We start from the raw sequence: 13,073 nt of genomic DNA, 5'->3' as shown, positions 1-13,073 counted from the left end.
TATCTACACTCTCCTTCCCCTTACCCCCTCACCTTCCCTTCCCTTCCCTTCCCTTCCTTTCCCTTCCCTTCCCTTCCTTTCCCTTCCCTTCCCTTCCTTTCCCTTCCATCTTAGAATTGATACTAAGTATTGTTTCCAAAAAAGAAGACCAATAAGGAACATGCAAATGAAGTTAAGTTACTTGCTGCTAGGAAGTGCCTAAATTCAGATTTGAACCCAGGACCTCCCATCTCCAGCCTCGAGGCACCTTGCTGCCCCCATCATCATCTTCTAAATCTCTTTCCATTCAAATTCTTATGAATTTCACCTCTTTTTCTCATTCCAACTCAAGACATTATCTTTTTGCCTTTGCCCCTTATCTCCCTTATCTCATCATCCTATAAACCCTCTTTTCATTAGGTGTAGATTAAAAGTCGGCCTGCTGAATTCTCCATTACCAACACAGGATGTTAGAATTTATCATTTTCTAGGGAAACATGAGAAAGTTAACCTAAGCTCACAGCTTGTACTTTGCCACTAACAGAGTCAAAACTACTCCAAAGGGGAATCGGGCTTTGATTCAAGGCTCCAACATCTAGGGCAGTGATGGTGAATCTTTTAGAGACCGGGTGCCCAAAGTACAACCCTCACAATACATCTGAGCCCCTCCCTAACTCCAGACAGGGGGAGGGAGGAAGCTTTCCAATTGGGCTGCTGGGCAGAGGAGTGGATGATGTGAAAAATATCCTCAGGGGTGGTGGAAGGAAGTGGAGCAGTCTACTCTGGCAAGCATGCCAAAAATTTGCCAACAGGGATCTAGGGATTAGACAGTGAGTCATGATTCTTTCTTTTCAGGGTGAGAACAAACTTAATACTTCAGAAGGAATAAATATTTCCTGCCCATGGAGCCTGGTATCCCTGGCCTTGCCCTAAGGTCCTAGCCCACAATACTATGTAATGTAATCATCCTCAGGTACCACTCTCTTGGGACCCTCTTTATCTACAACCCTCTAGGGCAGTGATGGGCAAACTATGGCCTGAAGGCCAGATGTGGCCCCCTGAAATGTTCTATCTGGCCACCTGACATTATTCCTAATCTGACAAATACAATGAGTAGGATACAATACAATGAAATTTTGGAAGAGTTGCCTTAGAAACAGACTGACAGATGAGCATTTCCTTTCCTTTGGCCCCTCTTTAAAAAGTTTTAAAAAATCTTTTAAAAAGTTTGCCTATCACTGCTCTAGGGATAAGACCCAGATTGGGTGTGGGGCGTGGAATGGATCAAAACCTTTCCCTTGAAGTTCATACCTACAATGATTTCTGTACTACTCACTACTGATTAAATGTTAATTAGCAGGAAAAAATTCCCAATTATGGATCCATGTTGTTCTGTGTTCCAGAGAAATAATTTCTATTAACATATTCATATGTAATTTTACAGTTTAAAAAATACTTTCTTCACATAACATTGACTTCTTTAAGTCTCTGCTAAAATCTCATCTCTTACAGAAAGCCTTTTCCAACCCTCCCTTTATCTTAGTGCCTTCCTTCAGTTAATTATTTCCTATTTATTCTGTATATAGATTGCTTTGTATATATTTATTTGCATGATGACTCTCCCTACTAGAATGTAAGCTCCTTGAGGACAGGAACTATCTTTTGCCTTCTTCTTACATCCTCAGTGCTTTGCACAGTGTCTGGCACATAGTAGATGCTTAATAAATGATTGTCGATTGATTGATTGAAGTAGGTAACACGAGCATTATTATTGCCATTTCACAGATAAAGGAACTGAGGTTCAGAGAATTTAAATGGATATAGTTACACAATTAACAAGTTGTAGTGGTACTTAGGTCTTCTGACTCCCAACGTCAGTACCCTTTCCACTCTATCACATTGTCCATTTAGAAAGGCACCACTAATGTATACCACTTGAACAGAGAACAGGAAATGGTTAGGGCAGAAGTAGGTTATGAGAGAGTCGAGACAGAGTCTATAACTTTCTTCGATGGGTCATATATTAGAGTGGAATGGTCATTTGTCTCATAAGTGTGTGTTCTTTTGATTGATTTGTCTTCATAGTTTTTGTTCTGATGCTTTTACCTCTTCAACTAAGGCTTGTGCAATACTGAAGGAGGACATTTATACGCCACCCCCACCCCCAACCCCTTATCCATCTCCCTGTCCCCAAAACCCCATAGAAATGATTAAATGATAGTTTCCTAGAGAGGAAAGCCTGGATAATTTTGACCCTGCTGGGAAACGGACACATCTAAGATGGGTCTGAAATAAATATCAACCAGGATGTCCTTAGATTTCTTCTAAAGGGCAACCTTTCTCTTTACTGGGGAAAAGAAAAATGTATGGAGTAGAGAGGGGTATCCTGAGAGTTGAGGGAAGGGGAGTTTTTGTTTCTGTTGATTATGTTAAGTTCAAAGAACATTAAGTATAATATTAAACTTGACAACAGGCAGTGCTTCATAGAAGGCAGAGAATTAGCTTCAGAGTCTAGAAGACGAGTTCAAATCCTTCCTCTGATTCTACTGCCTATAGGACCCTGGGCAAGTCATAACCTTTCATCTCCCACCTCCACCCCTATCGCCAGGTGATTCTCTAACTACAAAATTCAGAAAGGAGCTGATGAGCTTCGGGAAAGTTACCCTGGTGCTCCCCATATTGACTGCCTCTGGTTCTATACAGACCAACTTTTCCCTCATCACATATTGCAAATACTTTGAAATTTATGCCTAGTTTTCATAGAGCAGATCTCTGATTCTTGTGTTGAAGCATATCACCAATAGGTCATATACCAAGAAAAACCCAGTGTACAAAGATCTTATGCTTTAAATTCATTTGGAAATTGTTTATTCTGTATCTTCTGTGCCCAAGAGATCTGAAATGTTATAAATGGCTGAAAAGGCTCTTTTTAAGTTTAGAAATTTATTATCAAGGTTTTGGGTGTTGTAGACTAAAGCACTGTTTTCTTTATAAGCCAATAGCATTATTGTCAGATTCTTGTACTCAGCTTGTGCCCAAGCTGAGCTCAGGTCTCCACCTTTTTGCTCCCTCTTCTCCATGATACCACCTGTGGCAAGTGGTACTTCCAGATTGCTGTCCACCACCAGAGAGTATGGCAATTGCACCTCTTCCTGCCTGGATTCATCTCTTTAAACTGTGCTCTAAGAAATGGCTAGATAGCAGAATGAGAATTCAAGTCTTTCCTTGTCCTGGAAAGACAAGAACTAGGTCAACCACTTTTTCTCTCTTGCCTTAGCTATGGGTCATTATAGCTCAGGCTACCAGTATTCTTGGTGCTAATAGCTTTTTTTTCAAAGTAGTTTTGTGTGTGTGTGTGTGTGTGTGTGTGTGTGTGTGTGTGTGTGTGTGTGTGTGTGAGTGTTCATGTGTTCATTTTAAGGGTCCAATAGAAAGATAGCCTGACATAAGTCTTCACATTGTTGTTGTTTTAACTCTTACCTTTTGTCTTAATAACAACTCAAAGACAGAAGTGCAAGGACAGGCAAATAGTGATTCACCCACAGTCATACAGCTAGCAAGTATCTGAGATCAGATTTGAACCCAGGTCCTCCTGCCTCCAGGTCTAGCCTTCTGCCCATTGTACCACCTAGTTACCCCTAAGCCTGTATGTTGTTAGCTAATTTCAAGGTCCTGCTGATCAAGATCTTTCTGTGCTATTACAAAATTTCTAATTTCTTAGGAATTCATGGAGACATGGTGGTGAACCTATGGCACGTGTGCCAGAGAGAGCACTCAGAGTCCTCTCTGTGAGCATGCATGACATTGTCCCAGCAAAGAGTTCTCTAGAGTTCATTACTAGAAAGTCAGAGAGATGTGGGGCTGGACTGCTCCCCTCCCCCTCTCCATAGGCACCTGAGGACATTTCTCATATCACCAGATCCTCTTAAAGGTTCACCATCACTATCATGGGTGATTTTCTTTGTTATAGACCTGCTACAATCCTGGAGTATTCCTCTAATACAAGGCTCAGTTTAGAAGTACCCAAAGAGCAATACCCTAGGATGTAAATTATGGGACAAGACTTTAGGACTTTTACTATTTTTTAAATGATTGATTCTTGCAAAGCAGGAATTTGGTGATACTAATAGGGATGGGGACTAGATAATTTCAATGATATGGGGAACTCTTCAGTGAGGAAATTCCTTCTTCCAATGAAGGCTGGCACTTTTCCTGCAAGTTATAGCCCTAGAATATTGCATAGAATGCTGAGAAGTTAAGGGATTTACCCAAAATTACAGTCAATATGTTAAAGACAGGACTTGAACACAGAATTTCAGTAAAAAATGGAATAATTTGGCAAATTTCCATTGGAGTGAAGGTGTGAGAAAAAGCACCATGTGGGTAAAAATAGGCTATTGAATTTTTACTCTTTGGGAGCATGATACCAGCAGTGTTTTCTTACATTTAAATGATTACCTTTTTCCCCTGAAGTATTTATATGTAATCACACTATTTCAGGGACAATCATACCAGGAACTCTGTGCTATATTCAGTTAGCAAAATATGCAAATAGAAGATAAAACTGGCTCAAATGGAAAATTTTCATACTTATTTGAAGGTAATTCCAGGGAGAGATGACCTTGCCCATCCTGAGAAAACCACCTGATAAAGGCATTGTGGCTATAGTTCTCTTAGTTCCTAAAAACAACCCCAGAAAGAACAGAGAATGGGCATCTGACTGTGAGATAGATTCAGACTCTGTTCCCACAGAGAGCAGCACCCTTGTTTTGTACATGGTTATGTCTGTGAGCACATGCACAGTATTCCTAAAGATATTCACACTCAGATCTCTCATCTACACAAGTGAACAGGCCTCCGTCCCCCCAAAGGGAATTTGTTCATTGTGGACGAGTTGGTTATTTCCATTTTAATAATGTACCGTATTATAAGAAATATTCTCTACAGTATCAGACATGCCAAGATGAACTCCTTATTCATTGTTTTCTGTTGTGTTTTATTTTCTCCATCTATGATGTTTGTATTTCTTTGAGTAAATTCCTGTTATTATTTAGAGGAATGTTTTAAATGTATACTTACTTGTACAGTGACTGCTAGCGGCGTATTGTGCCCAGATGTATGAGCCTGAATTAAATGAGTTACTACTGGTCATTATGGTTTTAATTTTGTTTTAATTGTCCCAGTTTACTTTCAAGGTGGTATTTTTCCAATCTTGTGTCATGGCGGCCCAGGTGTGATTAATGTAAGGGTCCCAAATCTTCACCTTTATGTTCTACAAAAAGGCAATATTTTCTGTTATTACTGTAAGAATTATTTCTGTATTTTTAATAAAGAATGGAATTTATACAGGTCTAGGTGTTTTGTCTGTTTGGTCATTTTATCCCGATGCATTGTTTTAAGAGTATCTCTTCATATAAATGAAATAGAGGGAAGAGTCAAGGATGGAGACTTGTGAAGCAAAGGTCTAGAATCAGCATCAGAGGACCCCAGATTTAGAGCTGTAAGGAACTGGAAGCCATCTAGGAAGGAAGGAAACAAGCATCTATCAAGACCAACTATGTGTTGGGGGTAGCTGGGTAGCTCAGCGGATTGAGATCCAGGCCTAGAGACAGGAGGTCCTAGGTTCAAATCTGGCCTCAGACATTTCCCAGTTGTGTGACCCTGGGCAAGTCACTTGACCCCCATTGCCTACCCTTACCACTCTTTTGCCTTGGAGCCAATACACAGTATTGACTCCAAGATGGAAAATAAGGGTTTAAAAAAAAAAGACCAACTATGTGCCCAGACACTGTGCTAAGCACTTTACAAATACTATTTCATTGGATTCTTCCAACAACCCTAGGAAGTAGATATTATTATCCCCATTTTACAGTTGAGGAAACTGATGCAAAACCTAGGATAAGAGACTTATCCAAGGTCACACAGCTTATAAGTATGCACAACTGGATTTAAATTCAGGTCTTCCTAATTCCAGGTCAATGCTCCATCTATTATGCCACTTAGTGGTCTAGTCAACAGTGCTTTGCTCATAGTAAGCATTTTAATGCATGCTTCAGTCTTTCATTCATTTATTCATGAGGAAACCGAAGCCCAAGGAGTTGAGATAATTTGCCCAAGTTTATATAGGTATTAAGTGACAGATATACCAGCAATACCAATGCCAGGCCTATAGCCCCAAAAAGATCAAAGAAAGAGGAAAAGTACCCAACTGTACAAAAATGTTTATAGTTTATGTACAGTTTATATACATATATATGTTTATATACAGTTCTTTTGTAATTATAAAGAATTGTAAACTAAGGGGGTGCCCCTCCATTTAGGGTATGCCTAAACAAATTATGTTATGTGGATGAAATGGAATGCTATTATACCCATAATGAATGATGAAAAGGATAGCTTCACTGAAATCTGGAAAGACTCATATGAATTGATGCAGAGGGAAGTGAGAAGAATAAGGAGAATAATTTATATAATCAAAACACTGTAAAAACAAACAACTCTGATGGTCTTGAGTACTCTGATTAATGCTTCGACCAACCACAGTTCCAGAGGAACCCCATCTTCGAGCAGAGATGGTGGACTCATGCAGCAGAATGAGACATACATTTTTTGGATGTGGCCAATGTAGAAATTGTTTCACTTGACTTTTCATATTTGTTACGAGGATTTTCTTTTTTACTCTGATGGAGAGTGAGAAGGGGATGGGAAGGAAAGAAATTAATTTTTGTTCAATAAAAAGTTATTTTAAAATAAAGTATAAACTAATGTCCTTATCACTGTACCATGCTGGTTCTGAGGCAAAAATGATGCTACATGTATGGTCCAGATCAAATTGCTTACCATCTCTGAGTGGGAAGAGGGAAGGGAAGAAGAGAGATGCTTTGGATCTCATAATTTTGGGAAAAGCATTTTGAAAAGTATTATTACATGTAATTGAATTAAAAATAAATAAATGAGGGAAAAAGAGAAAAAAAAAAAAAAGAAACTGGAGCAAGAACCAGCCAAAGGTAAAGATTTAGTAGCAGGATGAATGACTAGAAGAGGAGCCAGCCAGAATCAGTTATAATCCATAGCTGTGGCTACAGATTGGAACAAGGATAAAGACAGGAAAAGGAAGTAGGGTCTATGCTCCCCTTGACTTGAAGAAGACAAAATCAACAGAATGATCCTCATCTTCCAGTTTTTCTATTCTCACTTGATCAGTTCTTAGAACCAGAGAGCCTCAGCACCTTTGATTCATTCTGGTCCCAGAATTCTGACATGTGCTGCTTCCTACTCCTGGCTTCACCTTGTTCCTACCTGATCTCATAAATCTGGTTACAAGGATTGTTATGAAGATGTTCTTTTTCTTTTTTACTATGATGAGGAATGGGGCAGGGTGGGAAGGAAAGAAATTAATTTTTGTTCCATAAATAAAGAAATGGGGAGGGAAGGGTGGGAAAGAAACTGGAGTGAGAACCTACTACTAGCTGGGTTATAGGACTGTCTCTTGCTTCACTCCTATCTGGTATCTTGATCTAGTTGCTAAGTGGGAAGCCCCAGGCTTGGGAAAAGCATAGCACAGTATACTCCACAGGTTTGAGAGGTAGAGGACCTGAGTTCAAATTGTGCTTCTGTCACTTATTCATTATATAACCTTGGACAAATCATTTTACTATACTCCCTGTCCTCCACCCCCATTTAGATTTCTTCATTTATAAAGTGGAGCTGGAACAGATGGCTCTGAGGTCTTTTCTGACTCTGAGAACCTATGGCATAGTCTTGCCTCCATACTCTTGCCTCACAGGGATCCCAGATTGTGAGCCCCCTTCTCGATGCCTCTTGTTGTTCAATCATTTCAATAGCGTCCTGCTTCATGACCTCATTTATAGTTTTCATGCAAAAATATTGGAGCGGTTTGCCATTTTCTTCTCTGGCTCATTTTGCAGATGAAGAAACTGAGGCAAACAAGGTTAAGGGATAAGTGGCTTGTGTAGGATCGCACAGCTAGTAAGAGTCTGAGTCTGGATTTAAACTCTAGAAGATGGGTCTTCTTGACTTCAGACCCAGCACTTTATCCACCATGCCATCTAGCCGCATCCAGGCATTTATTTTTTGTTCAGTCTTTTTTTTTCGAAGACATCATGGGTTGATGTCTTCAGTTGCACATGAATTGGATTTAGTGAGGTCCAGTTGCACAGTCATCAGTGTTAGTAAAATTAATTAGTATCATTCTTCCAAGAGGAGGAAGTCACACGAGCACACTTCTAGCTCATCTCACCTTAGGTCCTTGATCTTTTTCATATTTAATAGGCTTGGAAAAAAATCATTGAATACACTATCGATTGTTAAAAATTATTTCCATGTTTATATATTTTATTTCTTTGCCCTCCACACCCCCCATCCAATAAAAGACCAAAGGTAGATAGAGAAGATTTTTTGAGCCACCAAAATGGATCAGCCCTAGGAGACTGTCTTTCCAGATGTTTAGGATTATGGCAGCTGGCAATCATGCTGCTTCCCTTTTCTTTAATCAGCTTTTCTCCCTGAGGCTTTAGGGATAGTCCCCTAAAGCTACCTTTTATTAGTAGGTAGAAGCCTGAAATGTAACCCCAGTGGAGGATTATGTGGGAATTGTAAGATAAAACTTAGACTTATTATTTCTGTCAACTGGGAACTGTCAGTGTCCTATCTCTAAAAAGGCTGGCCTCCAACCCTTAATTTTTCCCTCCTTCCACATTGTGTGGAGAGGGGCAATTATGCCTTTGACAAATAATTATCACTATTTGATGAAGATAAACATAGAAAGACTACACATTGGGTTTTTTGTAGGTAGGTGTTGATATAACAGATAGTGAGAAATAGTAGAGAGAGAGCTGGTCTCTGAGTAAGAAAGAGCTCAGTTCAAGTCCTGTTCCTGACATTCACTGATTGTATGATCCTGGGCAAGTCACTTAACTTTTCAGTATCCAGGCAACTCTTTAAGTCACAGAGTGGGTGCCAATTTGTATTGTAAGTGTTTCCTGACTGTCAGTTCTCTATAGGGATGAAATCACAGGTCTGGTCTAAACATAACACTAGATATCTCTAATGTCAAAGCACTGATTTAATCAGATAGATTTCAAGGCAAAATTTTGTAGTAATTCTGCCTTTGGAAGTGTAGTGAACCATAAATATAGGAGGGTGTATGCCTATATGTGTATGTGTGCCCCTACATCTATATTCATAGATATTCTCTTTCTGTATGTGTGTGTATCCATCCCTACTGCAGAAGGTAACACCATCTTCATAGTCCCTCAGGCTGAAAGCCTAGGAGTCATTCTGGATTCCTCACTATCTCTCATCCCCCATACCCAAGCTATTGCCAAAGCCTGTGGATTTCACCTTTGCAGTATCTCTCAAATAGGCCTCCCTTCTCTTTAAATATCTTTGAATTAAAAATAAATAAATGGCTAGGGGGCAGCTGGTTAGCTCAGTGGAGTGAGAGTCAGGCTTAGAGACGGGAGGTCCTAGGTTCAAACCCGGCCTCAGCCACTTCCCAGCTGTGTGACCCTGGGCAAGTCACTTGACCCCCATTGCCCACCCTTACCACTCTTCCACCTATGAGACAATACACCGAAGTACAAGGGTTTAAAAAAATAATAATAAATAAATAAATAAAATAAATGAATGGGGGGGGGGAGAGAAAAAAAAGAAACTGGAGCAAGAGCCAAAGGTAAAGATTTAGTAGCAGAATGAGTGACTAGATGAGGAGCCAGTCAGAATTGGAGTTATAATCCATAGCTGTGGCTACAGATTGGAACAAGGATAAATACAGGAAAAGGAAATAGGGTTTATGCTCCCCTTGACTTGATGAAGACAAAATCAACAAAACTCTAACAGTGGACAGAAGGGTTGGGATCCCTACCCTGCCCGAGGAAAACCCATTCTCCTCTATATGGCTCTCAGAGCTGTCCTGTGCCCTCATGCTATATACAAAGGGACACAAGGAAAAGCAAAGGACAGGGTCAACCACAGGTGTTTGTGAAAAATTAGTCTAGATGAGGAAGATTTAAGTCTTTAACAGGACAAAAGGATGTACTTGGAAGTGAATGCTAATTGGGCTTAGCTGAAGCAAGGCAGAGGCAGGAGATATGGCTTGCCAGTTCTCTATTTTTTGTTTCCGGAATCCCGTCACCTGATCAAAGATCTTTTATTTAAAAAAAACAACAGCAAAAAAATGTCTTATTATCCCTTATCCCTTGGCACTTAGCCTTCACCTCTCCAATCTCCTGAGAGGTATGAGTTTGAGAAAAGGAAATGCTGATTTCACCACCCTGCTGCTTGCCTCCTCTCTGTGTATTCTCTCTCTTCTTTAAATGACTCTCCTCTTAGTCCAGCTCCAGTCCCAAACCAAGCAATATTCTTCAGCTCAGGAGACAAGCAAAAATTCCAAATCCCGGAAGGATATGTAGATCTAAGACATTCTCACCCCAACTTCAAGGGAAGAGTTACATTCTTATATATTTGAGGGGTTGGAATTGTAATTCATCTGCATGGGGAACTCTCAGCCACAGGGAATTCCTCTACCAAGGCAGATCCAATGGCACCTGATCTGTGATTTAGTCTTAGACAGTTATCTGAGAGGCTACATAGCTGTTCCATGGTAACCCAGCTAGTGTGTCAGTGGCATGACTTGAACAAGTCTCCCTCCTTTCTGACTCTGTCTCTTCTCTCTGACTCTAGATACGTACATAGATAGATAGATAGATAGATAGATAGATAGATAGATAGATGCATGGATGGATGGATAGATAGATAGATAGATAGATAGATGAATGGATGGATTCCATTATGTATATATGTACATATGCACAGAGGATATATATATAATTATATATCAATATAAAATCTACATGTGGCTTTTTGATTCTACTGAATACCTTTGTGTTTTTCTGTCTTTGTCTATCTTTCATCTCTCTATATAATTTATATATTCATTATCTTCATATATATAGGATGGTGTATGCCTATATGTGTATGTGTATCCCTATATCTATGCTCATAGATATTCTCTTTCTGTGGTCTCCTGGATGTCCCATGAACAAGACCCTCCATCTCTCCACTCCAGGCATTCTCTCTGGCTGTCTCCTATGCCTGGAATGCTCCCTCTCTTCTGCTCTATTGAATGACTTCTTTGGTCTCCTTTAAGTCTCAACTAAAATCCCAATTTCTACAGGAAGTTGTCTCTAACCTCTCTTAATTCTAGTGCCTTCCCTCTGTTAATTATTTCCTATTTACTTTGTATATAGCTTGCTTTGTATATATATTTTTGCAAGCTGTCTTGCCTGTTAAATTGTAAGCTCCTTAAGGGCAGGAATGCCCTGCCCTTTTGTGTTCCTAGCACCTAGCACATAGTAGGCACTTAATAAATGTTTACTGATTGATTGATTTTGTGTATGGGTATACAGCCAGTGGTGTACTGGTAAATGTTTAATAGCCAGCTTAGAAAAAATGCACACATGACACACTTCTAGGTTTAATCTGCATTATTAACATTTTCTCCACAATTTGCTTGATCTAGGCCAGTGATGGCAAACCTTTTAGAGACCTGGTGCCCAAACTACAACCCTCATGCTGAATGTGAGCCATCTTACCCCATACAGAGGAGGGAGGAAACACTCCCATTGTGTTTCTGGGCAGAGGAGTGTGACATGTGAAAAACATCCTCAGGCACCCATGGAGGAGAGGAAGGGAGCAGCCCCCTCCAGCACACTCAAGCATGTGTGCCATAGGTTCACCAATACAGGTCTAGGCAAACAACAAATAAATAAATCAAGTCTTGCTTTGTAATGTTTGCCAATTTCTATGGTGTAAATGATCACACTGAAAATTTAACAATTGAGCCAGTTCCAACAATCCTTTTGTGTGTCTGTGTTGCCACACCTACCTATCCTGGCAGACAGCTCCTTGAAAGATCCTTACTCATCACTCCGAACCTAGAAAAAGAGGAATAGAAGTCATATGAACCTTGGTTATCTCCACTGGCTGGTGTGGGCTGTGACTTTCCCTCCTGACCACTGCCCTTTCTTCCTGTTGATTTCCCAACCCTTCTCTGCTTGGTTCCTTGTGGAAAATAAAATAAAAACTTCAACTATAACACAATTCTAAACTCATTTTTGTGGCTAGAAAAAAAATTAAAAGCCAGGGATCTATTTTACATACTGTTTTTGGAAATTTATTTTTTTAAAAATTTAAATACAGAACAAACAGCTTGTAGACTACCTACAGTCAGACTACCTGGGGAATTGGAAAGGAGAAATTCCCAGCAGTTTATGTCCTACAAGATAACTAACTAAAGCAGACTGATTACATCCCCCATGCTCCAAGTATAGACTTCCCTATGGGACAAGGGAAAGCAAACCTTTATATCTAAAGGAATGGAGCTTACAAAATATCATTACCATCATAAAGAATGAGTTTAACAGGGAACAGGAAACTTAGTGTTAAATCTTCTCCCTGAAAGAACAGAGGAAAGTTGAATGGGGAAAGGGCAGCTGCCTAGATTTCTCTGCTCACTGCTTGCCTACTAGTCCAGCGATGGGCAAACTTTTTAAAGAGGGGGCCAAAGGAAAGGAAATGCTCCTCTGTCAGTCTGTTTCTAAGGCAACTCATTCAAAGTTTCATTGTATTGTATCCTACTCAGTGTATTTATCAGATTAGGAATAACGTCACACAACCGGATAGAACATTTCAGGGGGCCACATCTGGCCCACTAGCCATAGTTTGCCCATCACTGTAATGAAGGGCACCAAGTGACCCTCTATCATTATCCCTGTTTGGCCACTTTTCTGCCTTTCTCTTTTCTGACACCAGAACTAAACAGGTCTTACTCTCCAGACATGGCCAGCTAGCTCCTTTTTTAATCTTTAATTTCTTAGCTGATTTTTTAATGCTCCTTTTTGGATGCCAATCATCAAAGAGAGAAAAGGCTTTTCCTATTTATTGATACTATGGACAATTGTCACTTTCCATAAATGTGCATTCCACAAATTTGACTTTATGTATGGAATTTCTAAAAGAAATCAAAGATAAGCTGAGGATAATATTGCTTGCGATCATCAGATATGTGAGGG

The sequence above is a fragment of the Gracilinanus agilis genome, chromosome 4 (assembly GCF_016433145.1).
Source record: "Gracilinanus agilis isolate LMUSP501 chromosome 4, AgileGrace, whole genome shotgun sequence".
Lineage (NCBI taxonomy): Eukaryota > Metazoa > Chordata > Mammalia > Didelphimorphia > Didelphidae > Gracilinanus > Gracilinanus agilis.
This window is presented reverse-complemented; position numbering follows the sequence as displayed.